At 37.7% G+C, this 23,352-nt stretch overlaps 1 long non-coding RNA gene across 1 annotated transcript in view; it reads left to right on the top strand.

Moving 5' to 3' along the window:
* The window catches only part of LOC127529111 (uncharacterized), a 224,084-nt gene extending 202,062 nt beyond the window's left edge, over positions 1-22,022 (top strand). The window contains exon 3 of the long non-coding RNA XR_007935799.1: positions 21,873-22,022. This is a non-coding gene — a long non-coding RNA (uncharacterized LOC127529111). The remainder of the gene's footprint in view (positions 1-21,872) is intronic.
* The last annotated feature ends 1,330 nt before the right edge of the window (positions 22,023-23,352 follow it).

Consider the following 23,352-nt stretch of genomic DNA (forward strand, 5'->3'; position numbering starts at 1 on the left):
GTTTCACTAATATGCGGGCAGAGCCAGAGGGCACGGCTAGTTATTAATAAAAATCTAACCTATGTAACCTATTATTCAATGAAAATTGTTGTCTTCTCTTGTATTCATAGGGCATTATGTATAATTTTAAATAGATACAACCATCCCAGATTTTTTAATTTAAACGATTGTGCAGTCATGATATATCTGTATTAGAGGACTTTCACTGGAAGTGATTTTATTCAGCTATTAAACATTAACTCTTGTCATGCCTAGTTTCAAGCTATACAATCTGAAACAGAAGGTACAATGTAGTACTGGTAGTCATAACTAAGTCCCAGTTCATGTATGGAGACAGCAAAGGAAGTTTCAGTGGGGAACACAAGTCAAAGGGGTCTCATTGGAATGTTTAATAATTATCTTTCAGCAACGTAGGTCAATGATTCCCATCTGCAAGAATATCTCCTTAATGTCATATTGTCCATACTTTATTAAAATAAAAAAATAACAGAGCAGAAAGCAAGCCATGAAACACCCCAGTGCTTAATGATGCTAACCAGAATGGGGAATTTGGAATGCAGGACTGTGCATCTTTCTTTTAGAAAATATTTTTTTTTTCAAGTAGCACCACAATTTGAGCCGACCGCAGTGCAGTTTGAAACCAGTGTACTGTGCCTGCACTGAGACTTTATCTCCGGCAACGAGACAGACTGTGAATGTCAGCTGCCTGATGGGTAGCCAGCCACCAGAGGCCAGACAGAGATGGCGCTGGGCCAGAATCCAGCAAGAGTGAAATGAGATGGCAGTGAGCCAGGTTGCTATGGAGCTGACTCTTGCTGTCCTTTGCTGGCGAATTTGTAAATTAAAGTGTGAAAGAGAGAGCACAAGCGAGAGGGAGTCAGACAGGGAGAGAGAGAGCGAGAGAGAGAGAGAGAGAGAGAGAGAAAGCCAAGCTCCTGGTAAAATTTCTACTTTAGGAAAGCCTCAAAAGATAATTTTACCTCAACACAGAACGTATTTACAAAATAGTCAATTGAAAAACATATGCTAAACATGGCCCTCAGATGTATTTTTTTGGAAATCATATATTTAATTTTTTTCTTTCGATAAAAAAGGCAAGCTGTACAGTATCTTTGGCACACACGTACAATAACATTAGTCAGTTTCATTTTGCCATAAATATATTCATCTCATTTCCCATTTCTGAGGCCCTACGTTTGGCTACAGTACAAAATGTATTAATATATCTCTGTGCCCTGCAGCTATAAGAATCCAGTATATACATATGTATGAAAAAAATAGATTTGTACTTCTTGGAGAAAATAAAATTAAACTTGCTTGCATTTTTAAATACCTGTTTTTTATTTGCATTAATGGTATATAAAAAGAAAAACAACAAATAATCTTATTTTTTAACATGGTATTTTTACTGAGAAAAGCGCTATATAAATGTAATGAATTATTATTATTATTATTATTATTAACATTGGTTATATTCCGCAGTTGTATACATTGTAAAATGTGTTTACTTGTGAAGAAAAGCATAGGTACGTATCAGCTCCATATCCAATGTCTGTGTTCTTAGTACCGGGCTATAAAGGATGAGATGTTGGTTCCCTAAAGTTGGAAGTTTATGCCATCAAACTGTGCATCATCCTTAAGAGTTTGTCTCACTTAAATTGTGGGACTACACCTTGAAATAAAGCCAGTACTCTGAATGTGTAATGTGATTCATGCACACTGGAACAGATGTGATTGACAGAAGTGGATTGGTCAGCTGCAGCTTTTTCTTTAGTCAGTCAATAAATTTTGAAATGAATAATTCTTATGCCAGAAATAACTACATGTGCAGGCAAATAGCATACTAAGAAAATAATAAAAGTAACATTAAAATGGGCACAGAAAATGGTGGAGTGTACTGGTTGACTCTGTTCCTGTTTGCTTCAGAGTTCTAGTTTCCAGACTGTCTGTGTGAATTTTGAACAAGCCTTTCTGCTTCAGGTAACACCACCTTCCTTTCTACATACTACAGACCGGCATGTTTGGTTAAGCAGACATTAGAAATTGACCCAGTATGCTTTGTGATGGCTTGTTACCTCATTCAGGATTGGTTTCTTGTGATATTTTCAGATAAATAGAAATTACTTTTTAATAATCTAAACATGCATCCAAGGAGGTTATGCTCAAGCTTTATAGCACACTGGTGAGGCCTCATCTGGAATACTGTGTAAAGTTTTGGTCTCCAGGCTACAAAAAAGGACATAGCAGCTCTAGGAAAAGTCCAGAGAAAAACAACTAGGCTCATTCTAGGACTACAGGGGATGAGTTATGTGAAAGTATTAAAACAGCTGAGCGTTTTCACAGTAAGGATAAGAAGATTAAGAGGTGACATGATTGAAGTGTTTAAAATTATGAAGGGAATTAGTACAGTGGATCACGACTGTTATTTTAAAATGAGTTCAACAATAACACAGGAATACAGTTGAAAACTTGTACATTTTACACAAATATTGTGTATAAGTTTTTCTTTATACAGAGAACCATAGACACATGAAATTAGCTACCAAGTAGTGTGGTAGACAGTAGAACTTTAGGGATTTTAAAAGCTAGATTTGATGTTATTTTAAAAGAATTGATGGCATTTCAACCATTCTAATTTAACATTGATTCAAACCTTCACACTCAAAGTTCATATGTTCTTCTTCTTCTTCTAATAGTGTAGGCTTCCTTCAGGGACCCCAGTGTCATCTCATGAGTTTAGGAAGTGCTGACAAGTCACTGTTAAAACAAAATAGTGAGTAGAAGTAGATATGCCTAATCTAATGACTGTCCCCTCCTTCCATCTATGGCTCCAGCTCCCGTTTTCTGCAGCTCCCAGAATTGAATGGATTGTCATAAAATGGATGTCTGTATTTTTTTTTTTATAAAAGAGCTTTCCGTTCACTCCATCATATTCAAAAATATTTTGAAATAGGGTTACGGCCAAGATGGAGGCCAAAACAGATGTGGCTGATGGTAGGGTAGAACGATATGAAAAGATAGTGTCTTACACTAAATTATTCTCCAGACCCTGAAAATTGGAGGGAAAGATTTGTGGAGTGCACAGCTAACTGGAGAAAACCTGTAAAATGGCAATTAAACTTCTTATTATGATTATTATGATGATGATGATTTTTAAATGGGGTAAAAAAGTCCTATTTAATGCATCTCCCCAGAAAGCAATTCTGAAACATCTTTAAATGCTACAGAAATATCCTAACATTTTCAGAAGGCTAAAGAATTGTGAGATTTAAAAATGTATATATTTTCGTCATCACAAACACATGGGAAATAAGGCAAAATGAGCAGCAGATGTTATATCCTAAATTAGACAGAAAGCTATAACAAGTCATCTAAAAATATATTTCAAATCCCTGAAAACCTGAGGTGAATTGTTGAGATGTCTCCAATGTTTATCCTTCATTCATTATGGTGGCAGACTGATTAGCTGCTGCAGTTTCACAGATATCTGAACCTGTTTTGAAATCTGTCTCTATGCATTTTGCTAATTATCAGCCTATACTTTTTTTTAACATACTCTTCAATATCCTAATATCACTGTAGTCAGTTTAAATGAAAAGCTCTAAAAATATATACCATGAGCAGTCAAAAGCCACTCAAACCTTGCTCTGTGGTATGTGTTATGGGATTTGTTTCCTATTTTGTTTTACATTTAAGTCTTGTTTCCCTCCTTTCTCCCCTGTTATGGTAAAGAAATACTTACATTTACATTTATTTCCTTAGTAAATGCTTTTATCTAAACCAGCTTACAAAATTAATCAATATAATCAAGTAAGCATCAGTCTGGGGGGCATGGAACAAGTGTTACAGGACTGGTTGCAACATTGATCATCACAGGTGGAGAGTCCAGAACAAAATACAAGCAAGTTACAATTCCTAAGTTACAAATACTTAACAGCTAACATTAGTTAGACATTAACTCACAAAAAAAGAGAGTCTTCAAAAGCTGAAACACATTGAGGGTGTCAGTAGTTTGAATGGAAATGGGCAGCTTGTTCCACCAGCTTGGAGATAAACCTGAAAAGAATTGGGATTGAGATTTGGTGGAATCTTTAGATGACATTCATCAATAGATCTGAGTTGTTGAGAAGGAGCATAGAACCATCCCAAGTGTTCCATATACTGTATATAGGTGCCTACCCATTGACTATACTGTAGGTAAGCATCAACGATTTGAACTTAATACGTGCCACTACAATGAACCAATGTAGTAAACTGAAAAGAGGAGTGACATGTGCCTACCTCGGGGGTTGCTTAGTGACACATGCCTGTACTAGTGTTGGATCAGTCCTAAAATTTGGACTTCGGTACCAATACCAGCTCTTGGACCTCAATACAAATCAGTACCAAAACGGTTGTGAAGCAAATAACAGATAACTCTGCCAACATGCTTCCTCACCCCATCTCACAACTGCATTATTTCCTCAGCCTGAAAGCACATGCACTTTGCTAATCCACTGCACACTCGTACACCTCCATTGTACACCGCACACAGTGCATCGATAAGAGGATTCTCCTCTTAAGACTCTTCCGCTTGTTAAAATATACAGATATATGTGTTTGAAAAGAGGTTTGGTCTTTTGGTCATTCAAACTATATATAATATGTGTAATTCAATCAAACAGTGAATGACCCCACTTGAAATTCTGATCAAGACAACTGAGCACAAGGTGCTTGAAAACTACAATTTACTTCTGGTACCAAAATTAATTAAATGCTGGTACTGTACCTTTTTAAAAACTGGGCTTTTCTGTACTTTTTCAGTACCAGTATACCACCAATCCTAGCCAGTGCTCCTGCCAGAAAAGAGTTGCAGTAGTCCAGACATGACAAGACCAAAGCCGGGACCAGGAGTTGTGCAGAATACTCCGTCATATACAGTGTGATCTTGCAGTTGTTATAAAGAGTGAATCTGCACGACTGAGAGATCATAGCAACATTTGCCTTAAAGGATAGCTGGTCTTTAATCACCACCCCAAGGCTGCACAAGATTTAAGAGTGTTAGCAATAATGAGCCAAGAAAGATGGGACACTCAATAGGTATACTTCCTATGAGTTCTCAACTCTTGGTTTGTAGCTTCTTAGTTGAAAAAGCTTTATACACTCACTCACTTCGCAATTAATCCCCTCACTCAGGAAATATATGAACCTAAGTGTAATATAAGCACCTGCTTATCTATAGTAGCCATATGGTGTAATAATGATACAAAGAGAGATTACAAATTTTTGGGGTACCACGAGGGCCTTGTATATTCAAATAAAATGCGTAGTATAGAGCTATGAAAAAAATATTGAAACAACGTGAGTCTCCATCAGAGATAAAAGTCCTGGGCAGGAAGAGGCGGGTTCAAGTGGGTGGAAACTGGAAGTGACATCAAAGGTGTCATGGTTGTCAATCTTTCAGTCTACAGAGAAAAGGCATTAGTCAACAGTGCCCTCTGGCTTTCTGTAGGAATAGTACAATTTTCTGAGCTCTTAAGCTGATCCCTATTCGCACGAATGTGACAATGGCAAATTCCTCTTCCAGCAAAAGGACACCTAAAAATAATCTAATAGTTCAACAAAATGTTTTACTTGTGCATTTCTCCTACAGAAACAAGCCAAAATAATTTGATAAAATTTTGCAAAAAACAACCATATCCATCCAGCTATGTCCTAACTACAGGGTCACAGGGGTCTGCTGGAGCCAATCCCAGCCAACACATGGTGCAAGGCAGGAAACAAACCCTCGGGCAGGGCACCAGCCCACCACAGGGAGCACACACACACACACCAAGCACACACTAGGGACTACCTAACCTGCATGTCTTTGGACTGTGGGAGGAAACCGTAGTACCCGGAGGAAACCCATGGAAGACACGGGGAGAACATGCAAACTCCACGCAGGGAAGCGAACCCGGGTCTCCTAACTGTGAGGCAGCAGCGCTACCCACTGCGCCACTGTGCCGCCAAAACAACCATATACACAAAAGAAATTCTAACATTAAAAAGACCTTGAGTTTTCCAGAGTACTTTTTTTCATCTGATGCAGCATTATAGGCAACACATTAAAAGAAATGTAGGTGAATGGGTCTAAAAAGTCAGCAGAACATTAATGATGACTTATAGGACTGTGGTTCACAGGTTCAACCCTTGGGGGCCCAGTGGCTGCAGGATTTTTCTCCAACAAATTTCATACTCAGTGAGTCATTTTATCTTTAATTAATCTCATTGTTTAATTAGTCAATCCTTTTTTTCCCTCTTCATATTTTACATTCAGAAAAGTGTGGTATTTATATTTATAAGAAATTAGGAAATATTTGCATTTTTTTTGCCATAACTTTAAATGCTTCTCTAACTTTTGCCATTTTCTTTTAGTTCATTTATTCTGTATAGTTATGTCCATAATCATATCCAAATGCTGACAGCTAATGACAAGCAGAACAAATGACATTGAATGCAAAAGGAGAGATATTTCAATGCTGATCACTTGTGTGCTTTTTAATAATTAATGACTTAAATAACCAGAGGCCTCATTTATAAAGCTTGTATATGCACAAAAAAAACTTGAAATGTGCGTACGCAACTTCCAACACAAACGTCAGGATTCATAAGAGAACTTGACAGGGGAGCATGTGTATATTGACAGTAACTCGAACCCATGCGTATGCAACATTTTGGAGAAACTGAGAAATGATAACACCCTTGATCAAGCAGGGAAATACAGCCAAATCAGCTAAATGACGCATATAATAATACACATCACTAAACTGTTATTATGATGTGAGTTGATGTGACAAACATATCACACCTCAAAAGTGATGAATATGATGTACACACTGTATTTTAGTTCCCTTTTAAAAAGGGAAATGCTGCATATTTGCACTATAGAACTTTTTAGTTTACATCAACTACTTGTTGTCACTTCTCCTTGAATGGGCCAACAGATCAGGTATATCTAAGTCAGGCTTTACAACATCATGCCTGCTGTGCTAGAAGCCATTAACCAACTGGTGAGACTCTGCATCCAGTTTTTGTATGGTGTGTGTGTATATACTGTACATAAAACATAGCATGTGTTTGGCAACATAAAAAGGCAATCTGCAGCAGTGTCTGGTTCTCCCAATATAATTGGAGCACTATATTGAACTTATATTGCACTAAGGCCACCTAACGAGAAAGAAGCTTCTTTTTTTTAATCATAATTAGTTGCATCCCATTATTGTACAAGTCATCTGTGATGCCATGATGAGACAGACAAACATTATTTTTTGGTATCCTGAGGTAAATCCATGCTTCATAGCTTTGGCAGATGACTTGCTAATGTTACTGTACATGGTGGCTGGCCTATTAGTAAGGTAACTGGCTGAACCTTCAGTTTTTCATATGGCCTGTACTATTCATTGATTACAGCAATTATGTCATTACATGTGCCAGGTAATAGAAGCTACCGACTCAGATTCTGGCCTCTTACACCTTTCCCTGACCCCCAGAAAGCCGAGGAGGGGCACTATAATGCTGCACATGACCTTGTGCTCTCAATGGGGATGCACAGCCACATACTCTTGAAGGCAGGTGGTGGTGTTGTCTTGATGTGTCAGGTGGGAGGTTCTCTATCAGCCAATGAAGTTCTGCATCATTGTGGTTGCATATTCATGAGGTTGATTAGCATGCACCAAAACTGAACGTCTCAGGGTGGCCTACGAGGCACGTTCACATCTACAAATTTACAAGGTGATTGTGATTTACAAAGGGTAAATTGTGTAGAAATATATGGACATCAGGTTTTATAAAGATGATTTTTTTGGCATATGTCTTTTCCTGTTTCCTGTTGAAACATCCCATTAAGTTAAGGCTCTAAATTTGGGGTATTGGCTGTACCCTATAATGGACTGTGATCTCTTCCAGCGCTGATCCCTGCCTTGTGGCAAATACTGCTTGGGAGAACTCAGATTTCACTTCACAATTCATTGGATGAAGTTCAATGCAATGTACTCTCTTTAAAGAATGAGAAGATCTTGCACAAGTTTTCTAAAGACATAAATTATGTTTATTAAAGCATTACTGTTAGTAATAAATTACATAAAAAGAAAAACATATTTTAAAAGGATAATAGTATATTACTAATACATAACCGTTGCAGCTGTGGAGGTAAACATTAACTCATGTCTGTTTCCCACCTCCCTGCTTACTTTTCCATTTCTACTATTTCATATGGCATTAAAGTCAATAAGGTAAAAAGAAAAATGACCTCACCTGAGCCATGAATTGAAGAAAGTAATCATCCACCACAACTTTATAATTACAACAAGCTAAAAAAACTGCATGCATGTCTTTACCTGTCTTTTCCTGCAGGCTATGGGAACTGAATCAATGCACACATACTGCTGCTGAATCACTTACTGTAGATTTTTTTCAGTAGCAGAATAGTTCAACTAGTATATGGCATAACAGACCTTAACAATAGTCAGAAAAAGCTAAATACAACAACTTTCCTGTATAGCCTGCAAGGGCTTGCTTTGCTCATGTGAGCTTATGTGGTTAAACAAGAGTTTGGTCTACATGCAGCAGCTTGTAATGAACACAAAAATATACCACTATTCTGGGAAATGAAATAAAGCAAAATATTTAAGGAGGAAACAAAATGAGTGGTTTTTAAAAATAGCACATAAAAACAGAAGTCAATATACAAAAAATACAAGTAATAATAATAATATTAAAAGAGAAAAAATGACAGCACCTAACTTCCTAAATGGATCAGAAAAGCTGACAGCCTGACTGTGTTAACCAGAAATGCTTAGCATTACAGCACACTACACCACTCCACTGTCTACATATACAACGCTGGTTACAATGAACAGCACTATACAAAAATAAACTAAATTGAATTTTGAAACCCGCAAGACCACTGAGGATGTCTAACATTACTAATCTACAATCTATACTATGCCATCAGAAGTCTTCTTTTTTAAATATGTATCCAATTCTTGCTGATATTCCAAATAAATAAAATACAAAGGTGTCCACTTCTATCACCTGCCTTTGCTCGCTCACCTCTTTCTTAAAGTTTGGTGCTCTATAGAACAAAAGCAAATGATCCAATTCTCTCAAAATCTGGAAAGACATTTGAATTTTGGTTCCTTCACAGTTCATTTCAGTCATTTATTACACTGTCTATCTGTTTTTCCATTTTTTTCCTGGCCCTGATAACATCATATTACTACTTTTGTAGTAAAGTGTTCCTTTACTGTTGTTGTTATTGCTATATGATTGGTAAAGGAATGGGATCATGATGGATGGATGGGATCATGATGTTACAGGCACCATTTTTTATAAAAGGCAACTGTGCCTCTAATATGTGCTAGAACATGGACCTGTACAGATTTATGGTTTTGGCCTATTGGAATTCCATTTTGCACATGTTTAGACAACTAGATAGAACTTGTTCCAGGGAGAAATTTGCCTTTTAATAGAAGCTCCTTAAAGAAATAAATAGATAGTGTGTGTGTATATTGTGGGCTTTTAACCCGTGAAAAACAACTTGTGAGCCAAGAAAAAGGTTTGGGGACCGTCCCCGTATATTGCCCTAAGACAAACCTCTACGATAAATGACACTAAAACAATAAGGTTGTAGATCCAAAAACCAGCTAGTGACGCATGGATTTGACTCCCGATGAAGGGCCATCCACTGTAAAGTGGCATGATCCGTCACCAGAGTAAATTAACACCCCAAGAGATAGTACCTTAAGGACGTTATAGCCCACTAAATCGCCAAGGCTTCCCTCTCCACCACGGCATACTTGGTCTCCCGATCCAGAAGTTTCTGGCTGAGGTACATAACGGGGTGTTCAGCACCGTTGACGCATTGGCTCAACACGGCACCCAATCCTGTGGCCGATGCATTGGTCTGGAGGATGAAAGGAAGAGAAAAATTAGGAGATCTTAAAATAGGTGCCGAAGTAAAGGCCAACTTTAAGTCACCGAATGCTTTATCAGCCGAATCATCCCATGCCACTTTCGAAAATGCTCGTTTCCTTGTGAGATTAGATAAGGGCGCAGCAATTTCGGAGAAATGAGGTACAAAACGACGATAGTAACCTGCCAACGCCAAAAAAACTTGAACTTGCCTCTTATTTATCGGACAGGGCCAATTAATGATGGCATCTACTTTGCTACATTGTGGTTTAACAATACCTCCACCCATTAGGTAGCCTAAATATTTGGCTTCACGTAACCCAAAAAAACATTTCTTAGGATTAATACGAAGCCCTGCTGACTCTAGTGTGGAGAGTACTGTTTTAACCTGCACTACATGGTCCTTCCATGTGCCGGAATAAATGACTACATCATCCAGGTAGGCGGCACTAAATGAATTGTGGGGCCTTAGCAGTGTATCTACCAGACGTTGGAAGGTAGCTGGTGCCCCGTGCAAACCAAAAGGAAGGACTATGTATTGCCAATTTCCACTTGGGGTACTAAATGCAGTTTTTTCTTTAGTGGAGGCCGTTAAGGGAATTTGCCAATACCCTTTCGTCATATCAAGAATAGTTAGGAATTGTGCATTCCCCAGTCGATCGAGTAAATCATGGGATACACATCAAATTTAGACACCTGATTAAGACGACAGAAGTCGTTGCAAAACCTCCATGACCCATCAGGCTTAGGAAATAGGACAATTGGACTAGACCAAGAGCTATAGCTTTCTTCAATAACCCCTAATTCCAGCATTCACCTAATTTGCAACTCTACTTCCGCTTTCTTTGCCTCCGGGAGCCTATAGGGCTTCTCCCTGACAATCACTCCAGGGTCAGTAATGATGTCATGAACAATCAGCGCAGTACGTCCAGAAATCTCATCCACAACTTTGGGGACAGACAAGATAGCTTGTTTGAGATCTTGTTGTTGTTCTGACATCAAGTCAGGACCAAAATTAAGGTGGGGTTGAGACATAAACAGTGAACGAGGCTGGCCGGAGGAGGAATCAAGTTCCCTATCCTTCCACGGTTTCAGCAAATTAATATGATACACTTGCTCAATCGGTCGATGATTGGGTTATTCAACCAAATAATCAACGAGACCTTTTTCTTTCCTTAATGTCATAGGGACCCTGCCAATGGGCTAATAATTTGGAGTGTGAAGTTGGGACGAGTACCATTACACGATCACCCAAAACAAATTCCCGGATGATGTTGTTACGGTTATAATAACGCGACTGCGCTGCTTGTGCTTTCTCCAAATTTTCTTTTAAAATAGGTCTAATTTTTTCTAATCTATCGTGTAATTGCGTGATATGTTCAAGAATATTTGAGGTAGGAAGGACCTCCTCTTCCCAACCTTCTTTTAACATATCCAATAGCCCACGGGATTGTCTTCCATATAGTAATTTAAATGGGGAAAAACCAGTAGATGCCTGTGGGACTTCCTGATATGCAAACAAAACAAGAGGAAGCAATTGATCCCAATTTCTCCCATCCTCGTTAACTTCTTTACGTAACATCTGTTTTAAAGTTTGATTAAATCGTTCTACCAACCCATCAGTTTGGGGATGATAGACTGACGTTTTCAGATGTTTTATTTTGAGTAATTTAGCCACCTCCCTGAACGTCTCCGATGTGAAGGGAGTCCCTTGGTCCGTCAGAACCTCTTTGGGGATCCCTACATGAATGAATATTCCTACTAATTCCCGTGCAATGTTTTTTGAAGTAGCTGAGTGCAAGGGAACAGCTTCGGGGAATCGAGTGGCATAATCTACTAGAACTAAAATATATTTAAAGCCTTTTAACGACGGTTCTAATGGTCCTACGAGATCAATACCGACTCGTTCTAAGGGAATATCAATAAGGGGAAGAGGAACGAGAGGAGCTTGGTCCCTCCTACGAATCTGACGAAGTTGGCATTCGGGACACGAAGCGCAAAATCGTCGGACCTCCTCATTAATTCCCGGCCAATAAAATCGGAGTTTTATTCTCTCCAATGTTTTTTCAGAACCTAAATGGGCTCCTAGAAGGTGAGCATGCGCTAGTTCACACACTTGTCGTCAAAAAGTGTGCTGTACTACCAGCAATGCTCGCACTTCACCCCCGTGTTCTGCCACTCTATACAATAATTAATTTTTTATTACAAAGAAAGGCATTGGTGGCATGGGATCTAGGGTTGTATAACCCTCGGTAGATAATATTGCATTCCTTGCAAATTTTAAGGAATCATAGTTCCATTGTTCTCTTTTAAATAATGAAGGAGTAATTAGGAATTGGGCTGATAAATTTTGTATAGGGTCTCTATCAACCTCAATGGGAGGGGCTTCTGCCGCCATGTCCTCTATGTTAACTGTACTAGCTCCTGTAGAGGATGATGGGACATCGACTCCTCTGCACTGGGTACCTGTATAAGTCCTAGTGACTGTTGTACACGGCGGGGAGGCAGTCGGAATAGCATTCTTCATTATTAAGCCTAAACTCTTCTCAGGAGCAGTTACATTTTTACCACTGTTAATTTCTTTCCAATCCCTTCCTAATATTACTGGAAAAATGAGGATCCGGTAATACAGCCATGGCCATTCGGGTTATAATGTGATCCACCAAGACCACAAATTTAGCTGTTTTATAATACCGGATGTCTCCATGTATACATTTTAGGCTAGTTTTTAATGGAAATGTTACTCCCGGAATCGAACATTGCCCTTACCTTTCTGCCATTTATAATAACTGCACCTGTATAAGGAAGAGACAAAGGGTTAATCACAGTGGCACAATACCTTTCTCCCTTCACCAATAAGCAGTCCATGGGCTTGCAAGTGCAGTTTGGTGACAGATGACCCATCTCCCCACACTTGAAACAGCGGGGAAGGTGGAATGGTTTATCCCTTTTACGGACGGCAGGTTCGGGAGCTTGTCAGGTGGGCTCAGGAGCTGCCCCACATGCCTGTTGGTTACGGTGAGAGAACTGTTCCGATCGCCCCAATTTACAAGCCGCCCAGTGATGCTCCGCTATCTTGATCAAGGTGTCCATGTTGTCATAATTTTGTTTCTGGACTTGCTGGGCGATATGGTCAGGGAGGGCATGAACGAAGGTCTCACATGCCAGTAGTTCATCCATTTTATGGGAACTATTTATATTGGGCTGTAGCCACCGACAAACTTTACTCCAAGCCTTGAAAGCTTGGGTTCGTAGAGGCCGATCTGGATCGAACTGCCACTCCCTCCATTCTCTCGCCTGTTGCTCCGGAGATATGCTGTAGCGTTTGAACACCTCAACTTTTAGAGCGTCATAATCAGCAGCTTGCTTCTTGGTTAAATCGTAGTAAGCTCTCTGTTCTATCCCCTTCAGGTAGGGGGCCAGTAGGTACGCCCACTCTGACCTCGGCCATGCGTTCCGCTTTGCGGTTTGCTCGAATACCAAAAAATAGGCCTCGATGTCATCATCCTCTGTTAAATTGGTCATTTGTGTTGTCAATGACCGAGCAGTCTCCATCCGGACAGCAGCAGTGGTGCGAGCCTCGGACTCGGCTAATTGCGTACGGGTCTCTCCCATCTATATTTTTAAAGTGCTGAGATCGCCCATGATCGTGGTCAAAATAGTGGTGAGGTCGTGCTCTTCAGACATTGTCTCAGAAAGCAAAATCCTGCCGGCTACGCCAATTTTGGAAATTATACCAAAAAAAAGAAGAAACTCCACAAAATAAAGTGTTGGGGACTGTCCCCATATATTGTCCTGCGGACAAAGTAGCAAAATAAATGATCAAAAGTCCAGATAAGTAACATTTGACAAAGTTTATAGAACAAAATGGCATTTATATACAGAAGGGTATTATGGGAACAGGAAATGGTTGGCAGGAGGTGATGCTGAAAGCAGAAGACGGAAACAACGTTGTTTAGATGAAACCGGAAGTGAAGTCATTTGAGAGGGCCGGAAGTGACGTCATCTTGTGTTGCCGGAAGTGACGTCATAGCAGCCATTTTGGAACCCGGAAGTGGAGTTAATTATTTTTCCTCGGTTTTTCTGTGGAGAGAAGAGATTCCGGTAAGTACCACGTGACAACCCTTCATCTCGCGATATTTCACTCACCTCTAGGCTTTTTGACTGCCTCCTAATTGCAAGTGTGTGTCAATATATATATATATATATATATATATATATATATATATATATATATATATATATATATATATATATATATACTGTATATATACTTTTCATTTGAATGCACACCAGAATCTCTAACAAGAAAGAAAATTTAAAGAGAAAAAAAACTTCAGACTTTGCAGCCACTGTCCCAGTGAGTCATTGCTGCTAATATAAAGAAGCCTCAGTGGCATTTCTCGACACACTTCTACTGAATAATTCATTGGCTGAAAGTCCTCAGTGTTAGTGTGTCAGAGTGAGAAGATGTGTAAAATTGTTCATAGTGGCCATCATTTTTGGTTTAATTGTCTCCTTTGCTACTACCTGCAGGAGGCGCAGAGTGTTCCCCATAACTGTTCTTGCCTTTTTAATTAGCTTGTTGATTCATTGGGCCTCTCTTGAAGTGATGTTACCAGCCCAGCACACAACAGAGCAGAAAATCACACTTGTCATCACAGAGTTGTAAAAGAAGCGAAGGATGTCACTACTCACATTAAAGGAACACAGACTCCTAAGAAAAAAGAGCCTGCTCTGCCCTTTCTTATAAAGCTCATCTGTGTTATGATACCAGTCCAGCCCGTCATTGACATGGACCCCCCATGTACTGTACTTGTAGCAATGCACCACCTCTACATCCGTTCCCTGAATAGTGACCAGATATTAAGGCTCTTTTTTTGTGACAAAAGTCAATAACCAGTTCCTTAGTTCTTCTGATGTTAAGATGCAGACAGTTCCCTTGCCAGCACAAAAAAGATTTCTCTCACTTGATTCCTATACTTTGTCTCATGCCCATTATCAATACTCCCCATAAGTGCAGAATCATCTGAGAATTTCACCAAGTGACATGACCTGGTGTTATATTTATACTCTGAGGTATACAGAGTGAAGAGAATAGGAGGCAGGACTGCTCCTTGTGGTGCTCCAATGTTGCTCACATCTGTATCAGAAACACAGTCCTTGAGTCTTACAAACTGCCAGACAGATAGTCCATTGTCCAGGACACTATAGGCTCATCCATCTGCATATAATAATTACTTTTCTTTGCTCTTTCCTATTTTTAATGTTATAATGGTGACATTACCTTGTCCCCATTTTTTTACTTTATCTGAAATTGAATTGTCTTTAACAAAAGATTCCTTCAGCAGATAAATTATTAAAATCTGAATATAATATGTCTCATCTATGTAAAGATTAATATGCCACTAAAGAGAGTGAAAAAGTAAAAAGTTAGAAGAAACATTAGTCAGGGCTTCTTAAATCCACATATCTAACCATTTTGAAGCTCTGTTTATCAAGTTCAAAGGTTCTGGTGAGCTGAGGCCTATTATGCCACATCTCTACATGTCAAAAAACCTCTCAATAATTTTTTGAATATACTTTTCTTAAAAATAAACAAATAATGATAATAATGCATTTTTAAAGTAGTTATAATGAAAAATTCAAGCTATGCGGATCTAAACATTACAACTCTACAAAATCAAAACTAGACGCAAGGTTCCTTTGGCTAAGGGTTGTATTCACAAACCTTTTTCAAATGGATGGATAGACATTTGTCATTTAAATATGTTTAACTTTGAAGACATTGGAGACTGATTGGGGTCTAGTCGGTTTACAAAATGGATGGATATAAACATCTGGGACACGATAATTTATTGAAGACAAACCAATTTAGCATGGTGAGCAGAACCATGGACAGCAACATCAGCAGGGAGAGTGTAAGTGCTGTACAGTATACTCCACTCTACTCATCTCTGTGTAACACTTTACTTTAGGTACTGCAAAAATGCATCTATAACTCATTTACTATTTTGTAACAAGACAATAACAAACATGTTTGTGGTCTTCATAACACTTACAAAATATCCATTAAGTGTTTATTCATCTCTGCAATATGGTCTGCTAAAATAACTACACTTTGGAGTGGTCTGAGGTGGCTTAACTGAGGTACATTTCTCTTGACATTACATATTTAGTATGAGACCTGTAAATTCTTCATATTCACAATTAATTTATACCATCATGTTAATATGTCATGCTGCACAGAGATGAATAACCCATCTACTGATGTTTTATGAATGTTAAAAAGACCAAAAGAAGCCTTTGTTAAGGTCTTGTTACATAAGCATAAAGGAGAAGTTAATGCATTTTTGCAGTATCTAAATTAAAGTGTTACTCATATATCAAACAGACTCCTAGTAATTAATTTCCTTGCTGTAAAATATATAAAAAAGAAGAGGTTCAGATTATAATTAGTAAAAAAGCTGCAGAGATGTATGCTTGTACAAAAAAAACTGCAAAATAACGAACAGATCAGTTTTAAACTTGTGCTACAAAATATGACACTTGCATATGAAAACAATGGAATTTCTCTAAAGACAGTTAGAAATGAAAGTCTAAATCTATAAATTTCTTAAATCAGGCTTATGAAATAAAAGTAATTCACTTTTCCGAATTGAACAAAAGGTAATGAGGTCCATTAGTCCTCAAAGGTGGCGCAGTGGTAGTGCTGCTGCTTTGCAATAAGGAGACTGTGGAAGGTTGTGGGTTCGCTTCCCAGTTCCTCCCTGTGTGGATAGCGCTTTGAGTACTGAGAAAAGTGCTATATAAATGTAATGAATGAATTATTATTATACAAGGGGACTGTATGCTTTCTTCAGAATCATGTGAGATTCCCTTATGGCCACAAGGGTGATTGCACTTCTTAGATTAAATTGAACTTTATTACTATTAAAACAATACATTTCATTTTTGTAAAGCCTTGTAGGTGTACTCTTTTCATTATATTTTGTAGCATTTATTCATTCATACCTGTATTAGTATTTATATAGCTTAAAAAATGTTTGAAAGAAGTGATAAAACCAAAAGCCAATGGTTTGTGGGTCATACACTATCCATTATTTATAATATCTGTCTGCAAAATTAAATATGATGAGTGTAGACATCATTGGCTACAAGCTACTAAAACTGAAGTTGCTTACAACTAATTTTAAGTGAACAGCTGCTCTGTGTTGCAAAAATAAAGAGAAACAATTCAGAGAAGATTATTAGTTTTATTGTTAGGCATATTTGTTTATAGATTATGGGATTTAAAATAACACACAATTGACTAATCTCAGGTACATAATTAGTGTTTAATTCCTGTAAAATGCAAAAGTTTGATGTATTGTTTTGGTTCACCACATTAGTATCAGTATTAGCTGTAATAAAAATCATAACAATGTCACATGCTAAGATCCAGAGAAATTCTTGGACCAACATGCAGCATGTCACCACTCTCCAACGCCATGATAGACACAAATAGAAAATATTAATCAGTTTACCAGATGTCACGTATTTGTTACTGTATACCCTTTCAATTCCCAGGGTGGGTGACACTGTACATACAGTATGCATTGCAGACTCATATCAATGACCACCTATAAGATGCTGCCAATGCATCACACCTTGTGCCTGCTCTCAATGAGGCCTTTACTGCTTTGGAAGCTGTGGACTACAGCATTCTTCAGTAGCACTCTTAAAAATCATTTTGAATTAAATGACTTTGTGGGCACAAACTCAAGGTTTGATGTTGCAATCCTTCTGGGCCACTTGGTTTTCCAGGCTTAACTCATTTTGCACCTGCATACTAATTACACAATATTAATAATATATAGAGGCAACATGAGAATCTCATAATATTCAGAGAATCCAACCCTTCCTCACAAATTATGCCATGCAGCTCCTTGTTGAGGCACTGGTTCTCTTTTGGTTATTGCAAGTCTCTCCTTGCGGCACTTCTTTCAATTGCAATTAGATTTCGCCAGTTTCTTCAGAATGCAACTCGTCGACAGGTGTTTTCTGTTTCATTGCTACTACTTCTTCACTGGTTTCATGTTGCTCCTGTCTTGACTTACAGTTCTCTGAATGGTTCTGCTCCTAAACATCTTCAGTTTTCAGTCTCTTCTTTTGTCCCTTCAGGAAGTATCTCTTCTGCCTTTGCCTACCTGCTGACTATCCTCCCCTCTTGCTAGACCTTCTTAGACTGGACAGGTCTTCTCTATTCTTGCTCGAATGTTGTGGAATTTTCTCCCTTTGTCCATTACACTAGTACCCAATTTACTGTTTAGATGTTCTTAGAACAAGCACCTTTTTAATGAAAATATTGAAACAGTTTAGTGTCTCTTCTACAGGATAACTACTGCTGCTGTACTGACTAATAGTTTAGGATATGTTTTTTGCCTTAGTCTAGTTGCAGGATTAATTATATAATAATAGTAAGTAGCTGTACTACTTCCTCTTGCTCACTGTTTTATGTTTTCCTTTTTGCTTTTGATTCTTACACCTTCTAATCATTCTTGTATGTATTATAACCTGCTTTGTTAGTCGTCCTTGGATAAAGGCATCTGCTAAATAAATAATATACAGTTCCATATGGAGAAATGTAATGCATGTATCTCAAAAAATAACTATATTTCTAAAAAAATTCATTTGTAAAAATAAATTTGAACTTTCTGTTGTAGGTCTTTAGCACAGTTTAATACATTAGAGCTTTTTTTTAAATTGAACACGAATTAACTGAGATAGACATTCCATACACACCTAAGAATCCATGCAAAATTCAGATGTTTCAGCACAGGATTGTGAGGTGCTTAGTACTATCTGGTGATGTTAATTTACAGAATTCTTGGGTAGTCAATGCCTTGTGAAATTATGTACAGCAAATTATATAGGGTAGAAGAAAACACTAAAACATTTAGAAACAGTTTTTTTTCACTAGCATGATACTAAATCTAAAAAAAAAATAATTCAGTCATTGTCCAATAATAGATAAATTACATGGTATGTGTTTCTTTGGTCACATAGCTGTAGAATTCTTAAAAAATACATTTAAGTCAGAAAAAACAACTCTCCTTTATAATAGCAGACTCCATTTTTTTTTTGAGTGTGTGTTTTTTTCAGTATATTCTTCTAGAACAATAATGATTTTTAACAATTTTTCAAAGCTTTAAGAATATTATAATGTTGTCACTATTACATGTTTTTTTTTCAACTGCCCGAGCCATTACAGGGTCTTGGGGTTGTAACAGGATAATAAAAATAATGATAAGAATAATGGTGGCAAGATGAAACACTGAGTGATATTGCCACCTCGTTGATTGTTGATGGAGTTGAAGTGGTTTTTCCTTTGGATACTAAAGAAGTTTTCCTACATCCCCAAATATATGTTGGTTAAGTTGATTGGCAATCCCAGAGTGGTGTTATACGAGTGAACTTGTGTACAGAAGCCAACCTCATATCCAGTGCTGCTGTTATAGGCTCCACTCAGCTCAATCAATTAGTTTAAAAGGGTTAAAGTATGCAATGTTAAGTAAGAGAGTCAACTCAATGTGCTTCACAATAACAGAACAACATCATACCAATATATAACATATTTTAGAATTACAACTGACCATTTACTTAAATAATCTTATTTGCTCTTTTATCAACTTTCTAATCAAAATATATTCATAGAATGAATAATACATTTATAATAAGGTGCATATGAAAAGTGTTTAAGCCCTTGAAAGTTTTCACTTTTTTTATTTTACAACACTAAATAACACTGGATTTAATTTGGCTTTCCTGACATTCATCAACAGAAAATATCAAAGTTAAAACAGATCTCTGCAAAGTGATCTTATTGAATTTAAAATATGAAATGCAACCTAATTGATTGCATAAGAGTTCACCCCTTCAAGTCAGCATTTAGTAGATGCACCTTTGACAGTCATAACAGCCTTCAGTTTGTGTGCACAGGACTTTATCTGCTTTGTACATCTTTACATTAAAATTTGAACCCATTCTTTGCAAAACTGCTGAAGCTCTCAGGTTGCATAGAGATTATGACTGAACAGCATTTTTCAACTCCAGCCACAAATTCTCAGATGAATTGGGATTTGGAGTTTGACTCAATCATGCCAGGACAATAGCATTGTTGTTTTTAATGGTTTCTGTGTAGTTTTGGATTTGTTCTTGGAGTTGTTGTCTTGCTGGAAAACAAATCTTCTCCTACAACACAGGTATTTCCGTATTGCATCAGTTTTTGTCCTTCCCTGCATTTTGCTGTACTGTATTCCGTTTACTCTCTACCCTCACAAGACTTCTAGGGCCTGCTGCAGAGAAGCATCCCCACAGCTTGATGCTACATACACCATGCTTCATGGTTGGATGGTGTGCTTTTGATAACTTGTAGTATTTGGCTTACACCAAATATGGCATTTAGTCTAATCACCAAAGCTCAATTTTGGTCTTATCAGACCACAAAGCACAGTTGTTATCTGCACAGTCTATCCAATCTTACACACTGTACTGTTGCTCGAAACTTCTTTGGACTTTTCATAGGTCTCTGGGTGGCCTCCCTCACTAGTTTTCTTCTTACACAATCACTTGCTTTTTGTGGATGTCCTTCTCTAGGAACATTTATGTGTGATTTAAATTGACTCCAGGAGATATTCAGTGACTTGGACAATTTCTTGTATTCATGCTCTGATTTGTGCTTTTCTGTTACTTTTTCATGGAGTTGCTGGGATTGTTCTATTGTCTTCGTTGCACAGGTTAGGCAATGATACTGACTCACCACAAGTTGGACCTTCCAGATCAGGTGCAATTATTCTACAATCAGTTGAAATCCCTTGACAACAGACAACTGATCTCCAATGAACTAATGATGTGACTTCTAAAAACCAATTTGGCTTGCCATATGTGAGGATTTAGGAGTGCCATATTAAAGAGGATGAATACTTATGCCATCAATGTTCCTATGTTTTATATTTGTAATTAATTTAGACTACTTTTCAGATACCTTTTTTCACTTTGACATTAAAGAGTGTTTTTTTCTGTTGATCAGTGTCAAAAATGCCAAATGAAATTAATTATGATTCAGTATTGTGTAACAATATAAATAAAAACTTCCAGGGGGTGAATTCTTTTTCTGGCCACTGTATGTTTTTACTAGAGCAGTTGGTTGGGAGCACGCACTGATACAGCGCATTGATACACCCACCACGCGACCAACCACCCAAATGGGACCCGAGTGCAGCCATGCAACAGGTGACACCTCAGCACCACACTGGAACAGTGTGAGGTTTTTTTTTATGGTGGCTGGAGTGCCAAACTAAACTTTTAGCTTTTATTTCTCAGAAGTGAAGAGATCAAGTGTTTATCATTATATCAATAAATAACTGAGACCTAGCGTAGTTTGAATGTAAAAAAATAACAATACAGTAAATATTGTTGAGCTGAAAACAACAGCAAGAATGATGGGAAAAAGATATTTTAGATGTTTTTCCAAATTGTATTTTTTTCTGGACTGTTCATCTCTGGTTGCAATGTGTGGGAAATGAGGGGCAAATACCACTTTTTAATATGTATGTAAAAGTTAAAAAAATGAAGCAAAAAATAAAAACATTATTACAATGTCAAATGCTGCCAGGACAGGCTACTCCTCCTCATAACCTTATAATTATATCAAGCAGGTTTACAGTCTGGACAGATGTTTGAAAAACAAAAGATTTCTGGATATGACTTAAGCCAGTGTGAGGTGTTTCAACAGACTAAGCTGTGATTGTTGGATGAATCACTAAAAAGGGAAAGCAAGAACACTTTCTCATGAAAGATGATGATATGTTTCTGGAAGTAGATAAACTACTCATGTAGTTATATTGTGGTTTGACTTTACAACTGAAAAAATCCCACTTTCCTTATTTCTGTTACAGGTCTTCCTGTGGACTGGAACCACTTGAAGAAGGGGAATGCCTTGAATGTGACTCATCAGATCATCAGACTATTGTAAGAGAATAACTTCTTACCAGGGCCAAGTGGTACACAATATTTTGACAGAAGATATGTATTTATAAATAAAAGACAGGGTGTAACAACATAAAATCTGTGTAAACCTGTGAATTTTAATTAACATTAATTTTAATGTATGACTCAACTACGTGTCATATAATAACTGTGGATGTTTGAAGTCAGCCATCTAAGCTGTGGGTTCCTTTTGGCCACATTTAAGATAAACAGGAAAGATCAGGTCTGCTCTTCAGTTCTATAAAATGCACCAAGTAGGCCAGAAGAATGCTTAAGTGTCACCACAGGCTAGCCTTAATCAAGCATTCCAGGCAGTCTGGAGCTGTGGGTAAGGCATTGTACTACACAGTTGTTGCTTCACTCTCTAAACCATGCTCACTATGTGACTGCCTGTAACCCCATTGTAAAAAAATAGGCATACAGTACATAAAAACACTTGCAATGTGTTCTGGATATCTGCTAGATATACACCACACCCAACAATATACTGCCTCAAATGGGCTTTATTTAACACTAGCAAAATACCCGCGCTTCGCAGCGGAGAAGTAGTGTGTTAAAGAGGTTATGAAAAAAAAAGGAAACATTTTAAAAATAACGTAACATGATTGTCAATTTAATTGTGTTGTCATTGTTATGAGTGTTGCTGTGTTTTATATATACATATACACATCCACATATCAACATATATATATATACACATATATACACACACACACACGCTTTATGGGTGATGATTGTTTTACTCTTTTTATCTTTATTTTATTTTATTGTAGAATCAACTCCTATCTGCACACAGCAGGGCAGCCGTGGGCGGATGCGTATGGTGTATTCACTCCATGTTATCGTGCATTGCGCTGTCAGTGGTATTTTGATAAAAGAATTTGAACAACATATAAGAAGCATATAAATTATTAAACAGTAAAACATTAACATTTAAGAAGTAAAGTTACATGAAGTACTACTGCAGTGCCTTCGGGTATACCTCATTTTTTGTTTGCCCATTACATGCTTAAATGTATACATTTTTTGGTGCACCTACCCGAGAACACGCGACATATAACCGAGCGTGGGAGAAGCATGGATTTTAAACACGCGTTGAGTTCATCTGCTGGTCTCCCTCGTGGAATAACTGGTAATGTTTGACTAAAATCTACAGCGAGTAAAACGACATTACCTCCTATTTTTGTTTTTACGATCTCTGAGATCTTGCTTTTTTCGGTTCAAGGCTTCATAAGCTCTTTTATGTTGTATGGTGTACTTATCCCAAACCATCATCTTTGAATGTTGCAAGACTTTCACCTTGTATGTAGATCGGGGTAATTACATTCATTGCATTCCTAGTCTGAATCACAATCTGATTGTATGGGTGGTTACCTGGCACTGTAGGGT

The sequence above is a fragment of the Erpetoichthys calabaricus genome, chromosome 9 (genome assembly GCF_900747795.2).
Source record: "Erpetoichthys calabaricus chromosome 9, fErpCal1.3, whole genome shotgun sequence".
NCBI classification, from domain to species: Eukaryota; Metazoa; Chordata; class Cladistia; order Polypteriformes; family Polypteridae; genus Erpetoichthys; species Erpetoichthys calabaricus.